General features: G+C 53.5%; 1 protein-coding gene and 1 long non-coding RNA gene across 3 annotated transcripts in view; one reads left to right on the forward strand and one right to left on the reverse strand.

Moving 5' to 3' along the window:
• RAI1 (retinoic acid induced 1) overlaps positions 1–23,078 on the reverse strand; it is a 74,513-nt gene that overhangs the window by 36,441 nt on the left and 14,994 nt on the right. The window contains exons 1-2 of one of the 2 annotated variants that reach the window (XM_036392232.2): positions 2,927–4,508; positions 2,741–2,821 (exon numbers count right to left, since the gene is read on the reverse strand). The gene's annotated coding sequence lies outside the window, so the exon portion shown is untranslated. Of the gene's footprint in view, positions 1–2,740; positions 2,822–2,926; positions 4,509–23,078 lie in introns of those variants that run through there. The other variant, XM_036392231.2, reaches the window with a different exon arrangement.
• Positions 2,904–4,931, forward strand: LOC118692424 (uncharacterized). The gene is made up of 2 exons (XR_004981147.2): positions 2,904–3,076; positions 4,675–4,931. It is a non-coding gene; the product is annotated as an uncharacterized LOC118692424 (long non-coding RNA).

A 23,078-nucleotide genomic window follows, 5' to 3' on the forward strand; every position in this document is an offset into this window, starting at 1 on the left:
ATCACCATGGGACCTTGTGGGGACACAGGGCTTGGGGACACAGGCCAGCAGCTCCTCTGGCCACCCAAGGGGGCTGGGAGGGGTGATGAGACCCCTGAAGGGGGGAGCCCCATCTGCCAGTCTCCCTGTGCACCCCTGAATTCCTGAGCAACAGAAAAGGCAGGGGAGGAGGGAAACTCGCCCAGCACAGGTCCTGCAGGCTCACTGGCTGTGTCCTGCTCCTCACCCTGGGTGGGCAGAGCACCCACGTGGCCTTGGCACAACACCTGTCCCCTCCAGGTGACACGGCAGACCCCCGTGGGACAGGAGAGCCGTGACAGCAGGGCTGCACTGTGCCCTCTGCACCAAGCAGGCTCGTGGCACTGCACGGCACCCCGAAACCATTGCAGTGAGCACAGGCAGGAGGCAGAAGCCCTGCTGTGCCCCCATCCCCATGTGCCACGCCGGGCAAGGATCCCTCCCGGGGGGTCCTGTGAGGACGAGAGCCACCCGCAGCCAGGCTGCAGCATCTCCCCCCACCCGACAGCTCCCGGGGGCTTTCAGCTGCTCATCTCCTCCTCCAGCACAGCACAACCGACCCGGGGGAGCCCGCTGTGACCCCCTGAGGAGGGGACCAGGGGGTCCTACCTGCTGTCAGCCCGCGGAGCCGGCCTGGGGGGGACACAGCATCACACCCGGCGCAGTCAGACTCACATCAGCCCCCCCAAAAAAATCCCAAGAAAACAGAGCGCGGCATGAATAACAAAAGCAGCGATCAGTAAAGACTCTCCCAAGAGGCTGCAAGTTCTTCAATTAGAGCTCGCATTATAGGAATGAGAAACTCCACGCCGTCTTCCGTAAGGATAACACTTTTTTCCCCCTCTCTTTTAAAGAATAAAGGGAGGGAGGGAGGGAGAGGAAGGGCTGCATCTCTAATGCAACAGACAGGTCTGCTGAGATTCACTTTGGCTCTTATTTTGACTTTCATCTAAAAGAGCTGCCCTGGGAATCCATTAAGTCCAATTTAAATCGGCTCTCCGCCCTCACGGCTTCTCCCCGCCTTCGCGGCCCCCCCGGCTCCCTTCTCCCCCCTCCTCGGAAGCAAACAAACACAAAAGCAAGGCCAGGCAGGGCAGGCAGCGAAGGGCAGGCAGCGCAGGGCAGCACCGGCGCGGTTCGGAGCCCTTCCCGGGGGGATTACAGCCCTCCCCAGGGCAGTTGCTCCATCTTTATTTCCGCCCAAATAAACACAATCCGGCCACGTTTGGGTACCGCCTCGGTGTCCCCCAGCCCGGCGGCGCTTTTTGGGGGAGCCCGTGGGGTTTGGGGACCTGCACATCTCCCCCCCTTCCACACACCGCAGGCTTATTTCCCCCTGGTTTTATTATTTTTGAGGACAATTAGCTCCGTTAACGCCGCAACCGGCAAAGTTGGTTGGACGGGATATAATCACATACTTCAGGTTGGTTGGGGTTTCTTTTTGGGGTTTTTTTTTCGTGGTTTTTTTTTTTTTCCCCCCCCAGTGAGCTTCCCCACGCCGAGATCATTCCTCCGCCTTTGGGAATCGCCCCCCCTCGCAGCCGGGCGAGGGACGGACCCCTCGCCTTTCATCTCACCACACTCATTCAAGCTCTGCTTCTGTCGTATAAGCAGTTTTCCAGCTCTTCCCCCCCCCGCCTCCCTCCCCGTAACACACCCGCTCTGCATTGCATCCTATTCATATGTTTTCAATCATCGCCGTTTCGTTATTTAAAACAAAAGCACACGGTTCCCCACCCCCGGGCAGCACTCCGAGCCCCCTCACCGGGCTCCACGGCTATTCCCCGGTTTGTTTGTTTATTAATGTCAACGGGAGGATTTGGAGGCGAAATTTGCCGTGGGAGAAAAGGGAGCGGGAGGTGAAAGTCCCATCAAGGGGCTTTCCAAAGGCGCAGCCAGATGTGCAAACCCCACGATTCCTTGGGTTATCTGCTAGATCCATTTTTTCCTGCCCTGCCAGCCACCGAATAAAAGAAAGAAAATCCATCAAGTCAGCGTTCTCACGTGCAGACAACGGCAAGGAGAGCCAGGCGCCCGCCCGCGGCACCGCCGCAACTTTTGGAAGTATAAAACCATGCACATCCATAACTCCTCAATTAAATCAGCCTCCCCGGGAAGGCTTCCCTCCGCAGAGGCTTTCGCAGCCCCGTGCCCATTATTATTTTAACTTTGCAAAAGTAGGGATTCAGGACAAGCAAAACGAAATCCACCCCCTTCCACGCACAAACATTTCCAAGTCTCAGCTGCATCTTTGTTCAGGCACCCATCAATCGGCAAGTCAGGAGGGGTTTTGGACCGGTTGCAAATTTCTTTATTACTTCCAGAAAAGCAAAAACAACCCCCCCCCCCCACCCACACACACGCCCCCCCCGGCTCCTCCGTTGCTGCTGCAAATAGGACACACACACAACACACACACAACACACACACAACACACACACAACACACACACACGGCACGTATAATCCCCCTCCCTCCCCAAACTCCGCGATGCCGGCGCCGTGCATCCATTCAATCGCAGCAGCACACGAGTTGCACAAGAGAAAAATAAATCCGGAAAAAGCTCAGTCCGCACACCCTCGCCCGCCCCCCCCCCCCCCCCCCACCACTCACGCCCTCCCTTCCAATTCTGCTGCGGCTTCAAGGAAAAAAAAAAAAAAAAAAAGAAGGAAAAAAAGGAAAAAAAAAAAAAAAAGCACAAAGATGTAGCTTGCAACAATACCTGCGATGGTCCTCGCTCTCTCCTCTCTCTCCTGCTGGCTCGCTCTCCTCCTCTTCCAGAGCACAGTAGCCAGATTAGATCCTTAGAAAAAAAAATGTGAGAAATAGCACAATTCTCCCTTTTTTTTTTTTTTTTTTTTTTTTTTTGCTTCCCTTCTCAGCAGCCCTTCTGAGCTCCTTCACTAACCATTATTCATAGACCACTAGGGGATATAAGGTAATTAGAAACGGCCCTATAGCATCCAGCCTGAAAATGTAATGCCAGCGGTAGGAGTGGTGGAGGGCTCTGGCTGCGGGCGGCTCCGGCAGAAAGTGCTCGCTGGAGCTGGGGACCGAGGTGAGAAGTGGGGTGGAGGAGAGGGCGAGCGGCAGCGGGTGCTGGCAGCTCTCCCGACAGAGACCAGGGTGGCCAGGGACACCGAGCGGCACCGGTTTGGGTTGGGTTTTTTTTTTTTGTTTGGTTTTTTTTTTTTGGTTGGATTTTTTTTTTTTTTTTTTGTATTTTGGAGTGGGCTCGCCGTGCCCGTGTGAGCCGTGCTGGGGCTGCGTGTGTATGTGTGTGTGTGTGTGTGTGTGGTGTGTGTGTGTGCGCGCGTGTGTGTGTGTGTGTTTGTGCCAGGAATAGCAATCAGCAGAGGCAGCACACAGAGCGCAAAAATGCCATCATGCAGGGTCAACAGAAAGCTGCAGACATTTTTTTTTTCCTCTCTCTCTCTTTTTTTTTTTTCTTTTTTCTTTTTTTTTTTTGTAGGCTTAATCCTCTGGAGCGGGGGAGAGGGAAAAGGAGGAGGCTGCTGCCTTCTTTATAGTTTTGATATTTTTTTTTTCTCCCTCTTCCAACCTCGTAGGATCAGTATTAACCCCCCCTCCTCTCCCCTCCACGCACACACACACTCTCCAGCCCCAGCCATCCCAACCCTCCGCCAGCACTGCACCGGGGAGATGCCGGAGTCGGCGCAGGGTGGGATGCGGGTCTGGCCGCCGCGATGAGCCGGGTGGGATGCGCTAGGTGGGCTCGGCGGGGAAGCGGAGCAGGAGGGAGGCAGCGCGGGGGGGAAGAGGGGGGAGGTGGAGGCAAATGAACAAATCACACCTGCAGCTTTCTGCGTGCCGGAGCCAGCTGCAGCCCAGGCAGCGACCGGCAGGAAAAAATCCAAGCGCGCTGGCTCCCAGCACCATCATCTGCGGGGATTGAGGTGCACGGTGAGCGGGTGGCAACTCATCGCTGGCAGCGATTGATTTTGGGGAGGTTTATTATTAGCAGGAGTGGGAAAGGGAGGTGCTAACAAAGAGCGACCCTTCCACACACACACACACACACCCCCCGATTTTTTTTTCCCAAGGGGTAAATAAAACCCGTCGCAGAGGCGAGGAGGGGGAGCCGGTTCCCCTGGCCAAGGGACGCAGAGCTGTGGTGGCCCTGGCCCAGCGGGCCACCCGTGCCGTGCCGTGCCGGGATCGCGGCTCCGCGCCCCGGCTGCTGCCCCGAAGGGCGCAAACGCCCAGCCCTGCCTCCTCCCACGGCTCCGCTCTGAGCCTCTCGTTAATTGAACTAAAGCTGTTCACCTTGATAACGCAGCACGGCAGCAAGTTTCCGAGCCGTACGCGGGGGGCTGGAGAGCTATTTGATCCACTTCCAAGGCGCTGCCTTTCAATTCAACCCCTTGCTCTTGAAGGATGGATAACCAGGCCCTCTCTTTTCCCTGTTAATTACTCGAGATAGGAGCCATCAAGCTGCAAACCAGACCAAACCTCACAAGGGGACACACAGCACCTGCAGAAGCAGACTGCTTGTTCTCATCTCCCCTGTCGTTTTCCTCCCCACCCCATCCTCATCCTCATCCCCATCCCCATGGCAGACCCAGTCTGGCCGTTTGTAGGTAATACACCACAATATGCTCCCAGCCACCTCCAGCTTCACACATGCCTCTGCAGGATGGTAAATCAAGCTGGGACCTCATGGCTCTCCAGGGACTTGGTGTTATTCCCTGTAATCACCAATCTGCCCTGCCCTTCACACACAAGAGCCTGGCACCGTTTGGCATCACAAGCCGCGACTGCCACCCTAGTAAAGCCAAGGTGGGATGGACCCAAAGGACATCACCCCCAGCTTCTCCTCTGGGATTGACAGAAGACTAAAGGATTTGTTATTTTTACACTACAATCCAATAAATTCAACAATCTGGTCTGTCCATGTTATTTCCCAGCTCTGGTATGTTTGAAATCCCCAGCTCCAGGAGTCCTGTGATTTCAGGAAGATCTCAGCCCCGCTCTCCTCCAACCCTGACCTCACTGTGGTGGGGTGAAAGGTTGAAACCACAAGCCCCAGGGAGCCCCATATGCAAATTAAATCACCACCAAACACTTTGGTTATTAAACACTTTTTCTTTTTCTGGAACCTTTAAAGTTCTGCACCTACGATTTACGGGTTCAAAAAGGCTGATTTCATGACTTCTCAGCATTTCTGAGGTGTCAACACCCACGTCACCTCTGTTTGCATGACACGGTCATGTCTATCTAAGCCAAACCACTGCCTGGGTGGGAGACCACCACCTATAACACCAATTAACTTCACTCATTAAAACCTCCCAGCTCACAGAGGATGCTGCTGCTCAGTTATGCAGATGGAAAAGTTTCCATGCCCTTGATAAAATCCAGATCCAGAGCATCCTGGAGCAGATCTCACCCTGAGCTACCACAAAACAGCACAACCAGCATCAAAAAGCCTCTTCCCACCTTCCCTGCCAGGAGAGCAGGGCTCACCTTGCTGATCAAAGTTGGAGGCTTCCCTGGACATAACCCTGCACCTCCTGCCCTGGAGAGGCTAAACAATAATGACTCATAGCAATGTTATTTCTGGAGCTGCTAAAACAAAGGCACTCTGGCTCCCTCGGTGTCTCACCACTTTGACCTAAATGATAAGGCATCCTGAGAAAACTGAGCTTTTCCCACCAGCCTCCTCATCCAGCCCTGACATGAGTGGCCAACCCGGGGTCCAAGGACCTCCCCAGTACCTACACAGGATGCTCTAAGCTGGCTCTTTTTCATTTATCTTTCTTTCATCCCTCTTCCTGGCAGATTTTCCCTCAGCCCCACTCCCAACCACACCAATGGATGGTTTTTGTCCCCTGCCCAGGTGCCACACACCCCACACATGTGGTGGCTCCTCACAGGCAGGAGCAGCAGCCCTGCCCCAGCTCTCATCAAGCTCTGTGCATCGGCTCCGAGCGGATCCGATGGATTTTCATTTCCTAACTTTGCCCTTCGGGCTATTTCTAACGAGCTTCCTCACGCTTAAAAAAAAAAATAAAATCCTTCATCTTGCAGCACGGTGTCAGAACAGCAACACTCAGGATGACTGTGCCTGCGAGGAGGCTGGAAATTAATTATAGGACAGTGGCTTTAGGTAGGGATCCATCCACTGACCTCCTTGTCCAGCTCCCGTTTGGGACCCAGGGAACAGCCAGAAATCCCCTCCCAGAGCAAACAGGCTTTTTTTGGCCTTGAAAAATGTATTTTTGCGGTGTGATGTTTGGTCTGTGCAGCACAGCCTTGGGTGTGGAGCCACCAGTGTCCTCCCGTGACCCCGTGCCCTCCCCGTACCCCACATCCCCATCCTTGAGCCCCCTTGTGCAGCCTCTTCCTGCATCACGGGTCCATCCACCCTCCTGGACTCATCCCTGCCGCTGAGAGGGAGGAATCAGTCCTGGGTGCCTTGATTTCCACTAATCAGATGTTTTAATGAGTTTCTCAGTGCCCAGCAGATCCCACTTCCCACCACCACCCCCTCTGGGGCCGGCCCCGCTCCCGCGCCGCGCCGAGGCCCCTGACATCCCCAAGGCTTTCCTTGGTGGGAGAGCAGCGATTATTTCTCTCAAAAGATCTCTTATAATGGAAACCATCTCTGCATCCCTCCTTGGTCTCCTCCTGCCGTGACCCAGGCTCCATCGAGAGGAGCTCTGCTCCAAGGCAGCGCCGTGTTTCCATGGAAAGAGTGAATAGCAGAGTCTTCCCAGTGGTTTATTAGAATTCCTTTTACTTCGATGGAGAGTTTTAGAGCAAAGTAGAAAGGCTTTAATGTGGGGCTAATGGAGCCCCTGGGAAGTCCAGGAAGGAAATCTCCCCTGGAGGAGGCGTGAGGAGAGGGAGGGCAACTTTCAAGACGAATTCCTGGACAGGTTGAAATTTTTTTGCAGGAGCCATCTCAGGCAGCGAGAAATGGAAATGAATGTTTGTTTTATTTTTAACAGATGTTACAAAAGACCTGCCAGTAATTCAGTGAACGATGCAAAACCTAGATCCCACTCACTTTTCCCGGCATGTCTTCCATCCCCTCCCTCTCCTGCTTGGTACAAATGCTTATTTGCATTTAGCATATCATACTAAAAAAAAAAATAAAATTAAAAAAAAAATTAAGCAATAAAATAAATCGTACACCACTTAATTTCCTCCCTCCCTAAGGTTTTGGTTTCAGGTTAAATCCTTGGTTGGAGCAGCTATTAATTGTTTTTAATAAATTTTTCTGTCTCTTCAGATTTCCCAAACCTATATTCTACTCACCCACTTTAGGGGGTGCCCTCTTGCCCAGGCCCCCATCCCTCTCTCTCCCTGCTGTTCCCTCGTGGAACAGCTCTTGACTCTGCAAAGTCTTTGAAGCCCCAGTGTGAAACACAGACTGCAGCCTCTTCTTTGTGAAGAAATACAGGGATTTGCAGTTAAGAGATGGGGAGATGGAAAGGGGAGGAGGTACAATGAGGGGGCCCTGAAACCATCCAGCCAGGGGCTGGAAAAGCAGTAAGAGTGTGGCTCTCCAAAAAACACAGTGCAGGAAGTGATCCACGAACACACACCACAGCACAGGGAGTTCCAAAGCTGATCTGAAAGCCACCATGGTGCCAGAGGGGTATTTGGGATGAAATACAGCAGTTATGAGTGACACACGTGAAACCCAGACCTGGGAGGCCAGCGACAGTCATGGAATCCCAAAATGGTTTGGGTTGGAAGGGACCTTAAAGCCCATCTTGTTCCAACCCCCTGCCATGGGCAGGGACACCTTCCACTATCCCAGGTTGCTCCAAGCCCCTTCTAACCTGGCCTTGGACATGTCCAGGGATGGGGCATTCACAGTTTCTCTGTGCCAGTGCCTTAGCACCCTCACAGGGAAGATTTTCTCTCTCATATCCAATTCATCCCTGCCCACTGTCAATGTGAAGCCATTCCCCCTTGTCCTGTCACTCCATGCCCTTGGAAAGAGTCCCTCTCCAGCTTTTGTAGTCCTGGCCAGAGGAGCCCTGAATCCCACGGATACCAGATTTCCTGAAAATGAGCAACTTTGGCAGCTCCTGGTTTAACTCTTGCCTGCAAAACACAAGCTGCAATGGTTCCCCTTTTCATGCCTAACTGTGAAATACCACTTCTCCTCTGGATACCCAGCTTTCCAAAGGGTATCTGGAAAATTGAGTGGGCAAATGCAGGTGATTTTCTGCCCAGTTTCCTGTTAGCAACCCTGCATGCATAGCCCCAAGTGGCCCATGATCCCACACACCAGCATGCCCTATGCTGGATTCACACTCCATCGATGCCTTGTTTGTGGGATGCCAAGCAGGAAAGGAAGAGGCAGGCTCTGGGGAGCAGACACAGGTCAGTACTGCCACAAACAGGGTGTCCCTGCACCCATTACAAACCCTAAAATCTGCCTGATTTCCAGGCAGAAAATGGCATCCGTGTGCATTTCCAGGTGACAGAGGAAAAGTGGCTGTTTTCACTGAGCTTTCTCCTCTTCCTGTTACAATCCTGCACCTGGTTAGCAACTGTCGGAAAGAGGTTAATCACAGTCCTTAAATCAGGAACCTTGTTGTGGTATGCTCGGGATGCACATCTGTGCTCTCCATGGCTCATCCCCGGTGGCATTTGGGAGAAGGCAATATGCCAAAAACACCCCACCCCCAAATAAGCCACCCAACCCCCCCCAAACGAGCGACAAGCATCCCAGGGTGCAGGATCCTGCTGACTCCTTGAGCTGGTTCTGCAGCACACGTGAAAGGCTCATGATCCCCCCAGCCCCACCACGGCTGTGGGTTAAAGGCATCTCGGATAATGCGGTGTTGGCGCAGCCATAATGGGGCAGAAAAGGCTTTTGAGGGATTGGGGTTTTGCTCACTGGCCAACCTTAAGATGGAGAGGAGGAGGCATCACCTGGAAATGCCTTGGGAGTAAACCATGGGGTGGTTTCACATCCCAACCCAGAGCTCAGCCCTTGGCAGAGCAAAGGAGATCCAGAAACCGCCAGCTGCCCAGCTTGGCTCCTGATTTTCCAAGCATTGCAAAGCCTGGCCTGGCCTTGCTATTTCTAGGCCTGTCCCAGGGGATTACCCTGCTCTCTCTGTTTTGGGAAAAAGAAGCATTCCGGAGCGTCAGAGCCCTGGTGCTCAGCCGGGCCGTTCCAGGCACACACACGTGCACAGCCCGGAAAATGGAGAGGAATTGATCCCGGAGGCAAATCTCTTTTGTTCTAACCCCGCTGCTGTAACTGGATCTCCCCAGGTTCCCCGGCTCAGGAGCTGCGGAGGATCACATCGCTTTCAAGCCTTCTCCCAGTGCCAGCTTGTCACATTCCCCCGGGTGGGAAGGGGAGGCATCGCTCCCAGCGCTTGTTTACCTCGGCACCGAGCACGAGGGGTGTAGGGCGGTAATGAGCCAAAACCTGGAGGGAGCAGATTGCGGAGCCGCGGCATGAGACCACCCCCAACTCACAGGCTGCCCCTTTTTAATGAGGTCCCCCCCGCCATCCTCCTCCCCGCCAGGCTCCCCGTGCCCTGACATCCTCCTGCCTTTCCCCGCTGTCTTGTTCCGACTGCAGAAATGCTGATTCACAGAGCCCGGCGCAGGAGGCGTTTGGGAGGCAGAGAGAGCAGCACAACGCCGCCCCAATGCACCCGGAGCTCCCCGGGCGCCTTCGCACCGGGGACTGGCGACAGCCGAGTCGCTGCAGATTAATCCGCTCTGCGCTCCTTCCAGCACCTCTTTCCCAGTGACTCCCTCGCCTCCCAGCAAGGTGAATCCATCCCCTCCGCTTCCCGGGAGAGCTCGCATGCGAATTTGCGTCCCCTCTCTGCACAGGGGGAAAAGCAAGGTGAAAGATTCCACGCTGCGCACGACAGCGCGATGGGGCAGATGGCACTTCCCCAGGGATGCACTCTGCTTTCCCAGCGGCAGGGCAAGGAGAACAGCACCCTGACCTGCTGCCAGGCAGGGTCACACCTCACTCCTGGGTGCTTTGATGCATCACGGGCAATCCAGACCCTGTCTCCTCCTTCCAGGGCAGGCAGTGCCCAGCAGCGGGATCCATGCCCCGGCTGGCTCCTGGCACCCACTGCCACATCAAGGGCGCTGTGCAGTGACAGCAGCCGGCACAAACCGAGCTGCCCGCCCTGCCTCACCTTCCCTCTCCTCTCCTCTCCCCTCCTGCCAGCACGGTGCAGCTGGTGCAGCAGCAGGGCCAAAATCCGAGACTGCAAAAGGATGTTTTTTTGGAGCAGGCTGTAGGAATGGTGTCCCCAGCAGCCCAGGGCAGGCAAATGGCTGCAAAAGCAGGGGATGGCTGTCCAAGGATTTCACTTCTCACAAGTCCAGGTCTTTTCCCTCTGGGAAAACCACAACACACTGTAGCAGAGCTCAGGTGAATGGATCCATCCTGTTCTACTCCATCTTGCATTCTGTGACCCCATTCACTTCTCCCCCCTGAGGCCACTTCATCCCAAAGTCACCTGTGGTGCCACAATGGATGCAAACACCTGGGGACTCCATGCACTGAACAGCAGGATGTGACACAGACTTTCCTGTCACCCTCACACTCCTCCCTGCGCCACGTCCCCCTGGACCAGCTCAGCACTGCTCGGATCAGGTGGGATCCATCCCAGAGCAGGGCACACAGAAGATAAACCCAGCAAGCGAGGCAGGAAAGCCAAAATTGAACCCAGCTCTGCAAGCCCATTGGAGCACTCTGGATGTGTCAGGGGACACCAGGGCACCAGGACACCCCTTGCCACCACCACGCTGGTGCATCTGCAGCCTCGAGGCTCAAAGATCAAATCCACCTTTTCCTTTAATCCTTCAACATTTTTTGCACGGTGTATCAAAGCTGTGCTAGTCCACTCTGCATGGGTGACCACCTGCCCACAGCCAGTGGCCAAGCTGGGCTGCTCATCTGGCTCCCCAAAAAGCCATGGTGCATTTGAATAGATTTCCACCACACAACTGTAAAGGCCCCAGTGGGTTTGAATAGGAGCCCCTTGAGGTATTATCTCAGCAGTGCCTCGAGGCAACCACCTGAATCCTTCCGTGACTGCTGCACAAACCTGGAATGTCTCCAGCAGCTGGGGATTATGGACAGACCTTGCAGAGGAGCCCCCAGACCACCACAGCACAGCCAGCACCATCAGCTCTCAGATGCTCCCACGTGCAGCCATTCCTCAAAAAACAAGGCACGGTGATGCTAAGAAGACCAAAGCCCAGATGCCAAGGCAGGAAACCAAGCTGAAGTTTTCACATTAATCATATCGAGCTCTATTCTTTTTCATCTATTTCAAGGCAAGTCAAAAAGAGGTTCACACTCTCCCCTGGCAAACCACAGAGGATGACGTGAGCCTGTCTCTTGCATTGCAAGTAGAGTATGTCAAGCAATTAGCAAGTCATCAGGAATTCAGATAGGGTGGGCAGGATACGATCCCTCAAAGCTCTGGCAGGAGCATTACCCACCCTGGAGTTTCCCATCAGGCATGGAAGGCAGCAGAGGGAGCAGGGGCTGTTGGTGAGCTCTCAGGAGCAGAGCAGACACTGTGCCAGCAAAGCCTGATGCCATAAAGCACCTCACGTTTAGCCTGTGCTGTAGCTCAAAGGCCCTGGGCATTCAACACAGATTTTTCCTCGCTCATTCCCAACCTCAGCAAGGTGGCCAGGACAATTCCAAGAACCCTCAGGCATCCTGCAGGCCTGCTGGGTCAACCTGAGAACCTCACACATGACCCATCCCTGAGTGTTTTGGCATTGCATCAACTCTTGCCGCTCCCACCAGTTTCACTCCCTGCACCTCTGACCAATGCTAGTTTCCATTCAGCATCATCCCAAACCCTGCTATCCTGGAATTTAGTGGCAAAACCCATGCAAGAGCAGGAGCAAGCCTTCACACTGGGATGAGATTTGCACTTTGGTCCCCCAGAGCTGCTAAACCCACACCACACCAAAGCCTGGCACAGCACACAACTGGAGCAGGACCATCTCACCAAGAGAGCCTTGGAGGGGACCTCAGTGGCTTGCAGCCTCCCCAGACACCTGGCTGGTCCCCATGAGCACCCAACCAGCCCCAAAAGACGAGGGAGGATTATCCTGAGGTGTGAGCAGCCAGCCTGGGCACACACCTCCCTGTGCAGAGGGATGCAGCGTGCTGGGCAGGTGGCACAGGGGACGCCTCATCTGCCACCCGCCCTTTCTCCTCTCCATTGCCAAGGTAGCAGCAGACAATGCTATCTGCTGGGCTGTCAGCCGGCCCTCCTCCCGTCTCTTTAGCCAGAAAACTCTCCATCTGTCTCCAGATGGGGTGTTTCTACCACTCCAGTCAAACCGATTCAGAGTGGAACAATGATGCTTTGTTAACAAAACAATTTTTGTGTGTCAAGCCCTCCTTCTTGCGGGTTTTTCTCCCCCCCCCCAGTCCCCAGTGGGTCAGCTTTGTGTGGCGTCCTACATTTTGTTGTTTCTTTCACATTTTAAAGGCTCCGTATTTGAGTACAAAAGGTGCCTGCGGAGCAGCTTTTATCTGCGAGGCAAGATTTGACACATACGCAGATCACAATTGCGACAGGAGGTTCGTGATGTGGTGGTTAAGGGTGGTGTCAGGACCTTCAGAGTGATGAAGCATTATTTCCAGTGATTTTTGCCTCCAGGATAAAAATTACAGCTGGTCCAACGCTGCATGTATGGCTTCTGTGAGCTGGAATCCCCCAAGGGCTCATGGAGGGGGCAGAGAAAGTTTGAGCTTGCTTTGGTACAGAGCTGGCATCACCTGGGTCCATCCGTCCTTCTCGTGTCCTCCTGTGCAGGACAAGCCACCTCTGTCACTTGTGAGCGGAAGGGATGGGTACATGGAGCAAATCTACATTCCTGTGAGTAAACTACAACCCTCTCCCCAGCACAATCCCTGTGGCGGCCAGGAAGATCAAACCTCAGCCCTCCCTGTGGCCAGAGTGTCAGACTGAAGATCCTGGGGAGTGTTTGACTTCTCCCCAGCTACCAGGGGTGGGATCATCCCCTTTGAACCCTCACCCAGCAGCAGGAAGGAGAGCTCTCCAACCACGCAGGCCTCCAAGAAAACCAGCTTTTCCTTTATTTGTCTTTTTTTTCTGCCCTGAAGCAACAAGCACACAAACCACCTTCTGCTCTGCACAAAACCAGCAATTCCCAGCAAACAACCAAGCCGCTGGCTCCAGAGCAAACAGCTCCATGTTCCTAAGCAGGCTGGAAATTTCTACACAAGGGGGACTTTTTCTTCCAGCTCCCTCCACATTTGCAGGGAAGGTCCCTCCTCCTTCCTGTCCTCAGGTAACAGCATCTTCATGGAAACACCAATATTTTTATGAGTCATCCCCCTTCTTCCCCTCTCCTTCTCTGTGGCCAACACCCCTGTGCTTTCAAGATCAAAGCTGAAGGGGACCAGCTGTGTTGAGTCCTTTCCTTTCCAGCCTTTTCCATCTCCATTTGCAGCCGTCGCCAGCGCGAGTCCCTGCTGTTCTGACAGCGCTTTGTGCCGCCCCTCCAGCACCATGCCCGCCGTCTGCTCCCCCTCCATCCCTCTCCTGCCATCCCAGCTCCTGCTCCAGCCACGCTGGGAACACAGGGAACCCTCCCTGACCCGGGCTCAGTCCCCTCTGGCATGCATGGGAGCTGCCCTGCTGGCTGCCCCGGCTGCCCTGCCTGTCATGTGCTGATTCAGAGGCAGAAATGTGCTCAGAGAGAAACGGGATAATCTGCTTCCACTGAAATCCCATCCTAATTCCCTGTGTTTGGTAACTCCTCCGCAGACCAGAGCATGAGACTGCATCTCCCTTCCAAACAAGCAGCTCCATGGGGACCTTCACTCCAGGCTCCTTTCAGCAGGGGTACAACCTTGGCTGGGAAAGTCCAGCTCCTGCTGTGAAAGCGGCTGAGGGAACAGGAATCTCCCTCCCTATCCAAAAGGCTGAACATCTCACACAGCCCCCGGTGCTGCAGCAGGGATTTGCAATGTGATGGGATAATTAGAGTCAGGGATGTGCTTCTCGTGCTTCTTAACTGCCAGAGGGCAGGGTTAGATTAGATATTAGGAAGAAATTCTTCCCTGTGAGGGTGGTGAGGCCCTGGCACAGGTTGCCCAGAGCAGCTGTGGCTGCTCCATCCCTGGAAGTGTTCAAGCTGAATGGGGCTTGGAACCACCTGGGATAGTGGAAGGTGTCCTTGCCCATGGCAGGGGGGTTGAATGAGATGATCTTTAAAGTCCCTTCCAACCCAAACCATTCTGTGATTCCAGGATTCTTGATATGTCCAGGAAAATCCGTCCATTTTCGGTCTCCCAGTGAGTGTCATTTGTGCACGTTTGATGGAAGCTGCGTCCATGTGCAGCAACTCACAGGTCTGACAGGTCCCTCTCAGGGTCATGCACCCCATCCTTCATGACATCTCATCTTGCACCACGTGCACCTCCTGGGTGTTGCCATCACACATCCTGCACCTATACAATCCCTGCTTCCCAACACCTCGCTGTAACTCAGACCAAATCCAGCTTGGAGCTGTCTCTCCTACAAAGACTTTGAAGAAAGCATTGCACAGAATTAAGTCTCGGTGCTTTTTATATGTAAAACACTGAGTTTAGCTGCTAATGGCAATTCCCAGCAGAAAAGGATGGTTAGTAGTGGTGGGTATATTTATGAATTCTTTCTAAGCAAATGCCGTGAGGCGGGAAATGTATCGGTCCTCGTGGAAAGCTTCCCGGGCTGCTGCTGCAGGCATCTAAATGCAAAGTTTCACCATGACTTTTTGAGTTCTGTGCTCTGCTAGACATATCCCTTTCAAATCTCTTCTCTCAGGAATGCTTTCCCAGTCTCTCTCCTGTGGTCACACGTGTGTCACTGTGACCTGCCCGTGTCTGTGAGGGCAGCAGCATCTCCGTCCTTCTCCAGCCACTCCACTGACTTGCCAGTAAATAAAAGTCAGGGGAATCTACTTGACTGGTCTCCTTAGCTGCTCTCTCCAAAGGGCTGACTTATAAAATACCCACGTCCTGGATTTCTGGGAGGTTTTCACTGAGAGCACATTGTTTTTCCCCAGCAAAGCCAGAAAAGAATTTACAGTCGGTCCACACAGCGAGACTGCTCTGCTTTCTCTTTCCTGGGACAGGAACTCAGTTTGAAACAGATTGCTAGCAGCTAAATGCAAGTTCCTTAGCAGCTTCCAGAGTGAAAATATTCCCTCTCCAGATCTCCTTTTATGTCCACAACACATTATTCCGGTGGAGGGCTCTCTTGCTAAGAAAAGCTCTGGTAACTCCCAGCCTTGTCTCCAAAGTGGTTCAGGTGTGGGAGCCAGCTCCCCTGCAAGCATCCCTTGGTCCTGCTGCCCAGCTGAGATGCCCTTAATTCCTCCATCTGTCCCCTCCAGGCTCTGGCTGGCTCTGCTCTCAGACAGTGAATACATACAGCAGGCTGCAAGGCTGCTTGTCCTAAATATACACTTTTCCCACAGCTTCAGGAGAAACTATGTCTTTTAAGTCCCCCAGCCCACTCCTTGGGGTGCTTCTGGGGCTTTCCGTGCTAAGCTGCCTTTGTCCCACACACTGCATGCAGACAGACGAGAGGTTCACACCAAAACCCACCTCTCCTCTCTGCCTTTAACTAAACCAAAACAAAAAACAGATGGAAAATCAAATGCTGGCAGTGTGAAGCATGTGGGCTGCACTCGCATCAGCCCTCCTGGAGCTGCAGAGTGTATTCCTTCCTGCTCCAGGGTCCCAGGGCAAAGCCAGACCCCAAAAAGGTTATTGGTGAGGGAGATCCTGCTATCCCCCCTTGCCAGCCACCAAGTAGCATGGAGGTGGGACACAGGCAAGGAAGGGAAAAGACAGAGACAAGAGCAGGCTTAGTATGTTAGGAAGTCCAGAAGGAGCAATTTCAACCCCTAAGCAGGATTTGCACAATGCACAGCCAACGAGGCACTGGGGCTGCAGACAGAATACTGGGGGGACAGTCACAAACTGGATACTGAGCTGCTTTTAACCAGGCTCCAGCCATCCCACACACTCCCTGAGGCAGAGACACTGCAGAGGAAACACCTTGAGACCAGAGTTAAGGCTGTCCCCTAATGAATGCACGGCATTCCACGGCCATAAGCTGCTCAGATGTCCTTAATTCCAGGATTTCTTACACGCTCCGTGCCTGACTTTGTAACCTTAATCATGTATTTTTTAGTGTTGCTCTTGTGCGCACGTGAGCTTATCTCCTTTTACTGTGGGATCTTCTTCTCACTCTCTTGGTAGGATAAACAATACCCACGACTCTTCCATGTCCCTTCCTGGGAGTGCATCAGTGTCCCCGAACTCCCCTGAACACTCCCCAGCTTTGCAGAATGAGCAGTGGGGCTGTTCAGGCTCCACTCCAGCTCCTGCTGGAGCCTTGGTCGCCCTCGGATGCTCAGAGGTCACTCCCACGTGTGGATGAGCATCTGGATAACCCCGGTGCCACACCAAGGCTCCCTGCAGGGCGCAGGAGGAGCAGGAGCAGAGGGAGCCTGCGGTGGGGGCAGGGACCAGCAGCGTGTTTGTGGAGTAACGCTCAAACTGCCATAATGGATTGCCTTGTTTACACTGGGCCCAGGGAAAATCACTCCAGGGATGGAGACACAGAAGCGTCCAGAAGCCTCTGAGAGCAGGAGAAGCTCTTCAAGACTCTTGCCTCTTGCTTCTGCTTACAAAATCATCCCCCCCGCCTCGCCTCCTGCATCACTGTCAAGGGGCGGAAGCTTTGAAATCACTGTAGTAAGCAGGGGAGGGATGAGGAAAGGAAAGGAAAAGTATTATCGGATAGGAACGTGGCTTTTCCACTCCTCCTTGCCAAGAGGAGCCCTCAGTACCCAAGGACACACCAAAAGGGTCGTTGGGCCACAGGGTGCAGTGAGAGTTGCGAGGAATTGCTTAGAGAGGGAAAAGAATAAATAGGAACCACCTTAAGGGAGGGGAGCCACCAGCAGAACAGTTAAAATGACTAAATACTTTCCCAATATCACTCCTCCACGTAAGCATTGCTGTAATTGCCCTTGGGATGTTGCACAACGGCGAAAGGGAGGGGCAGGTGCTGGCAGGGAGGGAGTGAAGGCGTGCAAACCTCCAAATCTCCATCCCAGGCGCTGCTGTCATCGAGGAGAGACGCTCAGGACACCTCTGCCACCTCAGGCCCTGGTGGATTTATCCCCTGAGGGGCCATTCCTCACACCAACTGGAGCACTCCCAGGAGGACTCACTCCTCATGCCTCTGAGACACAGCAGGCTGCCCCAGGGAGTAAGAGCAAAAGGCGAGGAGGAACAGAGCCCGCGCTGCACTGTGTGGCAAAAAAAAAAAAAAAAAAAAAAAAGGAAAAAAAAAAGAAAAAGAGAGAAAGATATAAGGGCTTCATTCAAGCGCTCTCACTCTCTGGAAGTCTCACGCAGAGCAGCTGGTCTTCAAGACTGTTGCAAGCATGCCATGCAAGCACAGAGCCCTTCCATTCCTGGGTGCTTTCATTAGTGACACTCAGACAGGGACAGCCACTCGACCCCCATGAGAAGGAAAACGGCTGACTCATTCTTCCAGCAATGCTTGAGAGCAGGGCACGGTGCTCCTGCTCTGTAGGGTCCTCTCCTGCTTCCTAAGCCAGATCACCGGATCTGGGCTTGGATGCCACACACACACACACATGCACACACCAGCTAATCCGCAGATGTGCTGGGTCCCTGCATACAGCATCCTCAGCCTCTGCTTCCAAAAGCTGCCCAGTGATGCTCGAGTCGAAAGGGAAACCTCTGAGAGATGCAGTCTAGAGGTTTAAAACATCTGTGGGCCATCAGCCATTAAATGGGATGCTGTGCTGGTTTGCTGCTCTCGGGTCTCACGCCAGGTTCATCGCTGTGCCGGCTGGGTACCGTCCAGCAATGCATTAAGTGATGTGACTATTTCTGTTCTCATCACATGTTTGCTCTCATCCTCTCCAGGGTGTGTGCGGGGGGAAAAAAAAACACACATTCATTATGGAGTGTCATATTTTGGTAAGGCTTTTCGTTTCTCTGCGTAACACCGGGCTCTTGGCAGAGGAGAAGGGGGATTTTGTTTTCCTAATATCCATGTACTCAGGTATTTCTGTTAGAGGAGGCAAAGTCAAAGAAATGCTAATCAAATATCCAGGAGTGCACAGTGCTGACATCCGCACCTCGCTACTATATGGCCTTTCATTAGCATTACCTAAATGTACGACCGTACAAAGAGCAGATTTCCTTAGCAACAGGGCTGCCTTCATACTTCCTCCCCACTACCCCCTGCCCTTAGAAGAAAAATGACTTCAGCTCTTTCTCTGAGCCCTGCTCTGCGCTGCAGCAGTGCTCTACGCCACTGCCAGGCTTTGCTATATGCTGCATCTGGGACGCCTGCCTCTCCACACTGGGATCCACGAGCCATAAAGCAACCTCTTGACTTAGCTCTTCTGCACAGCCACAATAAAACTCCTCTTTTCCTAACGGAGCATATGCAAAACAGCCCTGTAACAGCAGAGGGGGGATCCTCTCCTCCAGATGACTTACAGCTCCCATGGCTGAGGGAGGATGTCCAGCACGCTCAGCAGAGCCGGCACTGCTGGCTGGCGACTCCTTTGCTCCCTGCCACCTGGTTGAAGGGTGACAACTGCCCTCGTCCCCAAATGGCACTGTAAAGCACCTTTGCCTTGGGCAGGGAGCTGCCAACCCCTCCTCTCCCCGGATCTGGGCCAGGAAGACGGAACACTTCATCCTCCGCGCTCTCCCCCGGTGCCACAGCCTGGTGCGCTGGGCTATTTTAAGAGCTCGTCTGGGAGACTGGCACACGCACCGCGCTGCCGGGAACTCCCTGCTTCTGTTTCAAAAAAGCTGGAGGCTGGGAGCCTGCTGGGACTCACCCCTGTGATTCCCAAGGTCTGACCCTCCTCTCGCTGGGACTGGCGCAACGCTGCTGAGTCAAACGGAATTAGTCCCAATTAGCACCGGTGAAACGGGAGGAGAATCGTGCCCTCCCCGGCATTTCAACCCCTCCAGCCGGGGGCTGGGACCACTGAGCCTCCCCCTGCAGCCATGCCCCGGCTCCCCATCTCCCTGCTCTCCAACCTGCTCGTTCTGTGTCGCCATTCCCTGCCTTTTTCACACGGATACTCAATCCCCTTTCCCATTATGATAGGGTCTTTGATTGCACGATCGCATAACTATAATGAGACAAATATTTATTTTGCAGATATGGGTTAATCAGACCGAAGGTATAGAAATATTTCATGCGCTAATCAGAGTACCTTCAGCAATCAGTATAGCAAATAACTCAGGTAAATTAACATAGGAGAGTTCCCTTATCAGGTTTTAGTCTAAGATATATGTGCATTAAGGACTAATTTGCTCTCCCCCCTCAGATTTGGGCTGGAGCCCAAGATGAGGTTGAGACCAAGGTTCCCTCCCATCAGCTTTCACGGGAGCTGTGCAGGCTTTGCTCCTGGCAGGATCAGACGCCAGGATGAATATTCAGCAGCGTAAACGCCTTTGTTTTCTGTGCTCTGCACCTTTAAATTTCCAAGGGCTCTGCTGTTTTCAGCTCAGACAGCCTTTTTGCATTCAGTTCGCTGCAAGCTGACACAGAAGACACGATGGAGCAGGTTGTGTCTCCTGCTCTGAGCCCTTCACGCCACTCTGGCAGCGTTCAGGGGCCATATTAAGAGCTGCGAGTAATTAGTGAATTCCTCCTGCCCCAGTGCGGCGCAGAGCAGCCGTACCCAGCATCTCGTGGCCAGCAGGCACATGTGGTGCCAAGAGCATAGGTGGCAGTGGGGACAGAGGGATCCAAAGGGGCTGAGAACGGGATGAGCCAAGTGAGAGCCCAAGAAGGACTCCTGGGTTTGACAGGCATTCCCAGGGCACTCACCCAAGCTCCTGCAAATCAGCAGTCCCAGGAGACACCTTATAGAATCATTAACGTTGGAAAAGGCCATCAAGAGTTGCCCAGACTCCTCAGGCTCAGTGTCCCTCACTCCAGTGTCCCCAAACCAGGAGTGGCTGTGCTCCCAAAGCAGCTCCCACAGCTGCATTTTCCCTGCTCTGCTCTGAAAAAGCTCCCGCAGAGGAAACACAGAGGATCTGCCCTTGCCTCTGTCATGTTTTGGGATCCCAGAGAACAAAAAGCACCGGAGGAATGGCAGGCATTATAGTAACGATGGTGACAAATTTAATTAGAGCAGGAAGCTCTGGAGTGGATTTCAAATGGCAACACGGCATTTTGTGTGAAAGCATTGCCTCGCTCCCCCCGCTCCCTCCCTGCCTCCACCACGCGGCTCCATCCAAACCCACCCCACCCTGCGGGATGCATCCCTCTAATTTTCCCACATGTTGTCCCCTTCATCCTTTTCCCCCCCTACACTCCTGAACCAACACATTCCCGTGGTCTGGAAAATGCAACCATAGAGCAATTCAATAATACAGCAGCCAGATGTGCAACAGTATATCCAACATGTCATTCAAAGGAGCCCTTCAGTGGAGCCGAGACATGCTATCCCACAATCTTAACTAATACATCCTGAGGCCCTGGAGGAGTTGATGGATGTATACAATTCCCTTTCCTACAGCTGTGGTCCCTTTTAGAGGGGGCATCCAGACTCAACAATAGCCCTGCTGTTGCTTTCAAGACAGAACCTCTTCAGACAAACTGGGCTTAATCCTGACCCCGGTTACGCCCGCCCGGGCTCTGCCGAGGTCGGTGGGGTTTGGGAACCGAGGGCTGGGAGCAGGATCCAGAGAATGCTGGATCTGCCGTTTCACCTTGTGCTACAGGCTCTGAGAAACCCTGGTAACTGGTTGGAATATAACCACCTTGGGGAAAAGGCAAGCGGAGAGGAGCAGGTAATAAGATTTCTAACTGGTGCTAGTAGAAAGAAGGAAGTAATATAACAGTTTAATTAATCTATGCCTATTAGCGTTATTAAAGAAAACAGGGAGCTATTGGAGGTTTACCTCGGAGAATATCATCAAATGGGGACCTTCTGCAGGGAATTTTATGTCTCTGTGCCCAATTTATAACCAGCACGGAGGTGTGGTGTTAGTGACAGCCAGTGCTGAAATGTCACAGTGCTTAGAAGTCATTAGCTGGGGACACAGGGAGAGAGAAAGAGAGGATGGAGGAGGGGACAAGGGAGAAATGGGAAAGGAAGGAAAAGGAATTAATTTAATTAAAAATATCTTTAGAGCCTGTCTCTTGATTTGTGTGGTTTTGGGGCTTGGCAGAGCAGCTGAGAACGGTGTGGAAGGAAAATCAAGGTTGCTGGGGCTTTTTGAAGCTGATAAAAAAAATAAGCACACTTTTCATGTTCAGGAAGATAAATCCCCATTTTCTCAGTCTCAAGACAATCCAGTTATTTACTGACAGTTTTACTGTGAAATAAAAAGGGCTTTAAGCTTCTTTCTACTTGATGTCTCCATAGCCTGAATATTATTAGATCCCAGCCTGGTGCAGCTGGAGTTTTGGTTAATAAATTTAACGTCATTAGACAGAAAAGCCTTCGACTGAATGTTGCAATTCTTTCCCCCCCCTTTTTTTTTTCTTTTTTTTTTTTGCCGTTGCAGTCAGACTGTATGTAGGTGGTAAGAATCAAAAGAAAGGAAGTACGCTTGGCAAATAGGGGAGTGCTAAAAAAAGGTTTTGCTCAGGCTGGGGGTTCAGTGCGAGGGTGTTTCGCCCACAGACGAGGCAAGGCTGAACCCCCCCGCAGGGGATGCACCCTGACGTGGCACCGGTTTCTGCAGCATCCCTCAGGAGAGCAAAACACTCCTGATTTCACAGTGATGGCGTGTCTCAGGGTGCTTGTCCCACTCAGAGGGGTGGCACTGTGGGTGGCCATGCCACTGCCACTGCAGTGAGGTCTTGGGTAGTCCCCGGCAGCAGCAAGACCACGATGCTGAGGGGCTGCCTTGGTGCCACCACCATGGAGCTGTGCTTGAGGTGGATTTTTTGAGAAGAAAAGTCTGCTTTTCCACCCCAAATCTGCACTGAGGCCGTTGCAAGGCCAAGTGTTGGTGCAGCAAAATGTCTTGGTGGGACAATGGGGGGACAGCCAGCATGGAGGGGGCGAGGGGAGGGCAGATGGCGGTGGAGCTGCTTGCTCTTCCCATGGGGAGCCAGGCAGCTGCAGCCCCTCAGAGCAGGACTAGCTCCCATGGAGGGAGAGCTCCCACCAAAATCCAGCAGGTCCCTGCTCTCCCCCTCAAAGCTGCCTCCATCTCAAGCCTCCTTCCTTCTGCCACCCCGTCTCCTCAGCTGCTGCCCCTGCCATAGCCGAGCCTTCTGCCACCATGAAATGTGCCCACTGGGAGAAAGACACTGAGGAAGGTACCACAGCACTCTAATTCCCCACCACACACCTCACCTGCCTCTTCCCCAGCTCCTGCCCTGCCGCCTTCCCACCACATCCCCCCAAGCCCACCATGGCCAGGCCTTCCCTCCCTGATGAGCCTGAACCATGAGGGGCTTGGGGGGACACTTCATTTGGGGCAGCTGGTGCTGGCCTGTTGGCTAAAAACACATCCCACACGCTGGGTTTCTATCCCCAAAACCCCACAGGTGTTGTGGACACCAAGAGGAAACTTCTGTGGTGGAAGTGGGAGGCTGAGTGACCCCCCCACCCAGCAGCTCCGCCATCGGCTTCACTCCAGGAGAAACAGTCTCCAAGTTGTTTCACAAAATAAACAGCGGTGGCTGGAAGGAGAGGAGCAGGACAGGGGTATCAGGGAGATAGTGAGGGGCTGGGCAGGGACGGTTGTGGAGCTGGGGTGCTGGGATGGGAAGGAAGTGGTTGTTGTGGGAGTAACGTCAGGAAGAGCCTCAGCTGGGGCCCGGGCAGGCAGGGAGAGGGGAGATCCAAGTTCATGGCACGGCTCTGAGGGAGATGAGCCAAGGGAAGAGTCCAGTGTGGGGACAGGGAGGGATCTGTGTGGGGACAGAGAGGGGTCTGGTGTGGGGACAGGGAGGGATCCAGTGTGGGGACAGGGAGGGATCTGTGTGGGGACAGGG

Source organism: Molothrus ater, chromosome 16 (assembly GCF_012460135.2).
Source record: "Molothrus ater isolate BHLD 08-10-18 breed brown headed cowbird chromosome 16, BPBGC_Mater_1.1, whole genome shotgun sequence".
In the NCBI taxonomy this organism is placed as follows: domain Eukaryota; kingdom Metazoa; phylum Chordata; class Aves; order Passeriformes; family Icteridae; genus Molothrus; species Molothrus ater.